Below are 6198 nucleotides of genomic sequence, written 5' to 3' on the forward strand. Positions count from 1 at the left end.
TGGGAATATTACCCAGATTTAAAAATCAAATTATATTTCAATCTATTAAATCAAAGAAATCCTATAAAAATACGTTTCTGGACTCCTGATTGCCCTAGACCTTAAAATCGCATTATGTCATCCTCACTCATTAGACGAAAAACAAGATACTATACAAAAAATAACTCGAATAGTTATTTTAATCGAATATTGAACTCTACAAGAAAAAAAAAATCGAATATTGGACTTTTTAACTAAAATTATATTTAAATCTATAAACTCCAATGAATCTTTATAAAAGTAGGTTTCTGGACTCCCGATTGTCCCGTCTTGAAATTTCAAGGATACAGTATCGAAAAGAAATCGAAAAGCTACTTTAATCGAATATTGAACTCTAACATTCCTATGCGAACAAACCCATGCAATCACTCACTGGACCCAAGTTGTCGCCTTGCCGCATGCTTGAGCCGGGCTCAATGTCTGACACGCCACACAACTCTATCATGCATACAGCTGATTAGCTCCTCCTTGTTGTTTACTCCTTGCATCCTCGATCGACCAGCCGTCGATTTCACCAAACTCTTCTTAACTTAAAGATTCATCTAGGGCTTGTGACGAGTTAAGTTCTGCATCCAAAAAAGTAAGACGCTTTGAACCCATCCTACCGGGACGGGTTACTCGTCCTAAGTCGAAATAGGATTAAACCCAGCGTTTCGTGAAATCGGCTGCTTTGTCTTGAGCATGGTTCTGGTGGGTCTTCCGGGACCGCGCCTGCAGTGCGTGGTGGCTCCCACACGCGATAAAAAGCATACTCAAATTTCGACTCGACTATTAATCAGAAGTTAACTTGAAATGTTGACGTCCAAGATTATAAACGACTTTATTAGGTTTTTCTGTTTGCCAGTTGTTTTTAAGCGGATGTAAAGAGTATAAACTAATTTATAAATTATAAGTCTGTAATGATGCGGGAGAGTGTCGTCCCAGCGAATTCTGTCCGTCGGAGATGCTGTCCCCTCGAAATTAACGTGGACTGTAGGAGGGTACAAAAGAGGGCGCTCTCAGAAGTAGTTTCTACATCGCTAAAACGGGGAAAAGTCTAGTGAAAATGGGGGTTCTCTGATAAAACAAGCAGAGTATCAAATAGCATTGACTGAACCATGGACAGGCACAAAATTGAAAAAGAGTGGGACAACGTCCTACACGTCCTCTGCAAAACAGAAATCGATGTGCCGAAAAGAAGTTTAGGGGCGCACTTGCGGTTCTATAAAAGTTTTAACAATTCACTGTATGTCTAGGCCCTTTTCTAAATCCACGGCTTCGGCTTTGGATTCGGCTTCTGAGAGTCGTACGCAGCGCATACACACGCGTTCACGTTTCATCTTGGGCCATGTCCCGGCGACTTTGGCTCGATCCGCATCTGCCTATTCTTCAACACTGGCAGACGCGCGCAATCTAGCCGTAGCTGTAGCCGAACTTGAGTCGCCGTTTCGGACACGGGGCCAAGTTCGGTCGGCGACTAGACTGACCAGAAACCATAGAGCATGGGGAGATTGACTTTATCGAACCATGACCGAACCATGCACTGGAGCATGGTTGTTATGGCTAATTCGAGAGCTAGGTCACAGTTTCTGGTCAAGTCTAGTTACTAAACTCACCCGAGCTTGCACAGAGATGGTGGTCAATGACGTCATATGCCATCCGTCTATCTGCAATCGCAACGTTTTTGATGACTTCGAGATTTGACGATACACAATTTAATAAAACTCGTTTTACACATATTTATTCCGCACCAATTACTTTTGAAAATTTTAACAAAACTCTGATTACTGATTGCACACTAAAACGGTGTCATGGCCGGGCAGTCTACTGTATTGGACTCATGTTCTGATGGTTGAGTTATCGGAGTTTGGGTTCGAATCCCGGCCATGACATTTTGTGTCCTTGAGCAAGGCACTTATAACCATAGTGTATAATAAACCATTAACGCTATTGTTCCACGGGGCAGGGTGTTGAGGAAGTTAGAGGAATAGTCCAGAAATATGCACAAATGAACAGGGATAATATATTGTTCGCGAGGGTGCTGAAAAAGTTTTAGAGGAATGCTCCAGAAATATGCCTAATATAAACAGGGATAACAATGTTACAAAGTGCTTTGAATAATCTAGAGAAGTTGTGCTGTATATAAAAATCCAATTGTTTTTAACTTAAAGGCACTGGACACCATTACTCAAAAACGATGGTTAGCATAAAAACTCACTTGGTAACGCGATTAATTGAGAGCTGTTGATAGTATAAAAAATTCTTTGATTAATCGAGGTTTTTAACTTAAAGGCACTCGACGCCATTACTCAAAAACGATGGTTAGCATAAAAACGTATTTGGTACCAAGCAATGGAGAGCTATTGATAGCATAAAACATTGTGAGAAATGGCTCCCTCTGAAGTAACGTAGTTTTTGAGAAAGAGGTAATTTCTCACTAAAATAAAAAAAAAACTTCAGCTGAGGTTGTTTTTATGCATCTGGAAGCACACACTTTAATTGTGCAACATATTTGTTGTTTATTTCATTTTTTTTTCTTGCATCTTCGATAACCAATAAGCTAAACTTTTCACAGATTTTGTTATGTTATGCATAATGTTGCAATACACCAAGTGGGAATACTGGTCTTTGACAATTAACAAAGGTGTCCAGTGCCTCGAACGCTTATTCAATCCGTTCTGGATGAGCCACAATGTTTTGATAAAGTTAGAGAAATGGTCTAAAAAAATATGCCCAATGAACAGGGATAATAATGTTACAAAGTGCCTTGATTAAGCTGTAGGATCTGAACTGTACATAAAAATAAAAATAAAAATATTTAACTTTACTAATTCAGTGTAGGGTCATATATTTGGTTTTTGTTTAGGTTATAATGCTGATTTATAGACAGAATTGTCAATATCTTTACTAAGAAAAATCCATCCAGGTTTAGCAAGGCGGCGCGGGTACCAACCGCATCTCCTGTCTAAGCATTCATAAGTTGACACCAAGGACATTTGAATTTAAAAAACTCGCCTTGTGGTGAGTTTAGATTTTAAAATGTTGTCAACAAACTGTTATTGACTCATCAACGGGGTGGTAGTGAGGGGGGGGGGGGGCATTTCAGACGAAGTAGTTCCATAGCATGCTTACCACCATTCTCACCTTTATAACAAGAAAGAATCGGATGGAAATGCCCCACCCCCCCCCCCTCAAAAACAAATAATCGAAATAGGTACCAAAGTATGACAATACATAACTACTTTTGCAATATTGTATATACACAGATATTATTGTTCATTCTATAATAAACATGTTGCTTTTGGATCGGGCACTTTGGACTAGAAAAAAGCGTTTGTTATCCAAAATATTCTTCCTAAAATGATGATTCAAAAACAAAATTTAATGATAGACACAAAAGTGGCTCGAAAGGGTGTGGTTTTCCAAAGTTCACAATGTACTTCTTGTTACAACATGATCTACCATTTTGTGGAGTAAATATAAAACATGTGACTCCATAAAATGGTGGGCCATGTATACATTCACGAGGTAAAAGGAAAACTGTATACAATGAGGTTTATACGGAGGCTCGTTCAATTGTACCTTTAAAACATCTTTCCAACAACCATCATTTCAGTGCAATCGATTATTTAAGCGCCCAATCCAAAGGCAACGTGTCCCTTTAAAGGGAAAGTATACCTTTGGTTTTATAGGAACCGTTTGGTTGTTGTAATCCTATACAAATGTAGATAATATTTGACATACCGCCAAAAATCCAGAGCGGTTATGTTCACACATGAAGAATAAACCGTAGATGGAATACATAATGTGATAAACGTATCCGACAGTAACGTTTCTCAGTTTCAAAATGTTGGGGATTAAAACTTAGATGTTTTTCCATAACCCTTTATAATTAGAGGTGAAATGATTCTCAAAATGATATTGAAAGCGGTTGTACCAACTAAGTTTGTATAGCCATTAATTTATAAGAGTGATTACCAAACGTATACTCACCCTTTATCAAAAAATGTAGCGTGACTAAGTTATTGTTTCTGAAATATGAAGATTGCAATTTGAATTTATTAATAATAAATGGTCACGTGACTGTTAGTGTTTGTTAAACTTGTCATTTCTAAACAGATTTCTCCGAAAAGTATCAGTGATATTATAGTATGTGCCTCATCGAAGATATAGATTTACAGCCGAACCGAAATATCGCGTCTAACCCATAGCCAGAACCCAATCTATAATTTAAAAACAGCAGAAATAATGTTAACTACTCCTTATCTACGGAGCTCTGGAAATGCCATTCTATTTGTCAACATTCCATCTTAAAATCAAAATTTTTAATATATTTGTTTACCGATCAAACTCTGTTGTCTTCTCCGTTTCAATTATAACGGGGGTCGTGTTTTAGATTGTATGAGCAAAACAGAACAAGTAGATGTCGCTTGAATGCAGTGTGTCTCAAAAATGAGTTTTGGAAATTTTAAATTTTAAATTAATTCGTATTCTGTGGTATAGAATTGCAACCCTCAAAATTGTCATTAATTTTTTTTTTAGGACTCCCTCTTTTCAATCGATTTAGAAGAAAACAAATTTCCCCTTGAAAAGCACCACTACATTGGCAATTTTGAGCACGGAGTTGGAGGGCAGTAGCAGGCGGACTCTTGTGGGGCCCGGTGGAGCTCCGTTACCCGCGAAGTAACTAGACCAAAGGGGTCAGTCCCGGCCGGGGGAATGTGGAGGGTCAGCCTCGAAAAACATTACATCAGCCCGTCAAAAAGAAAATAAGACATTCCCAGTTGCTTCCTTATTGTGCAGTCTTCTAAAGAGCCAACATAGTTTCTTGTCTACTTTGGTTTCGTTTTAAAACTTGACTCGAAGGTCCAAAACGGTTTCACAAAAGGCCAAATAGTTTCTTTTGTGTAGTGATTTAGACCGTGTCTAAACTAGTGGCTACGGCTTGACCGCAAAGTCAACATGTGTTGAAGCATATAGGAGGCCCATATCAACAGCCTTATCAACAGCCGTAGCCCTAGCCACCAGTTCAGACACGGCCGTAGTACGTTTCCAAGCACGTGTCGGGCCATCTTGTGTCTGGCCATTGCACTGTACGAGCCAATACAGATTGGATGACCTTATCCGGACAACATGTTTTGAGAGAGTCGAGGGACAGTTTCAAAATGACGTGAGATTCAATTGCTACTCAAATGTATAAACGAGTTATGGGTAGCTGAAAATTACCAGAGAGTGTCATCCAATCCCCTAGACCCCCTGCTTTGAAACTGAGTCCACGCAACTTGGTTCGAAGTGGGCAAGCAACCATGCCGCTAGCCTAGGTTGCACTCCTCCGTTCGTTGCATTGCGGGGTGTTCAGAGAACTTGTCCGTCGGACAACTCGACCGTTTTGACAACTCGACGGTTAAGACAGCTCGACCATTCGGACAACTCGGACGAGGTGTAGAGGTAGAGGTGTGGCCCTCAAGGTATGTTCAAGATCCCTCTATTTTTCACTTGTTATAATTTGTCATAATGAGTGAACATGTGGCTTTGGGTTTGTCATCTTCCACGCCCCTTCTCTGACCAACCAAATATCCGGGTGATTTTCAGGATAAGCAAGCAACAGCTGAATACCAGTAACAAGCAAAATGCAACAAGTGGACATTTGGTTGGTAATCCTGTTTTAGTCAAGGAAGAAATTTCATGCTAAGCAAATTTTTGTGCTAACAGGCTTTATGAAATTTGGCCCAGGTGGTTATGAAAATGACTTGCTTGACCTTTGAACCTGTCATGCCTCGTGGGAAACTTCAACTCAATTATGGAGCAATTTCAATTCAATTCAATAAAACATTTATTTCGGTATTGCTCTCACATGGTAAAATACATAATGGTGTTTTATAATATTAACAGGATTCGAACCCATGACGCGCGGATTAACCCACCAGGGCCCAATTTCATAGAGCTGCTTAAGCAAAAAATTTGCTTAAGCACGAAAACAGCTCGCTTATTTTACACATGTTACTGGCCAAAATTTCATGCCATATACATTGCTTGTGACTGGTATTTAGCTGTTGTTTACTTTTAGCATAACACTTGCGTGGAGTCTTGGCCGGTAGTCTGATTTTACTAAACAAGAATTTTTGTGCTTAAGCAGCTCTATGAAATTGGGCCCAGAACTTGTGTCCTGTGCACTATTTG

The sequence above is a fragment of the Asterias amurensis genome, chromosome 6 (genome assembly GCF_032118995.1).
Source record: "Asterias amurensis chromosome 6, ASM3211899v1".
Classification (NCBI taxonomy): domain Eukaryota; kingdom Metazoa; phylum Echinodermata; class Asteroidea; order Forcipulatida; family Asteriidae; genus Asterias; species Asterias amurensis.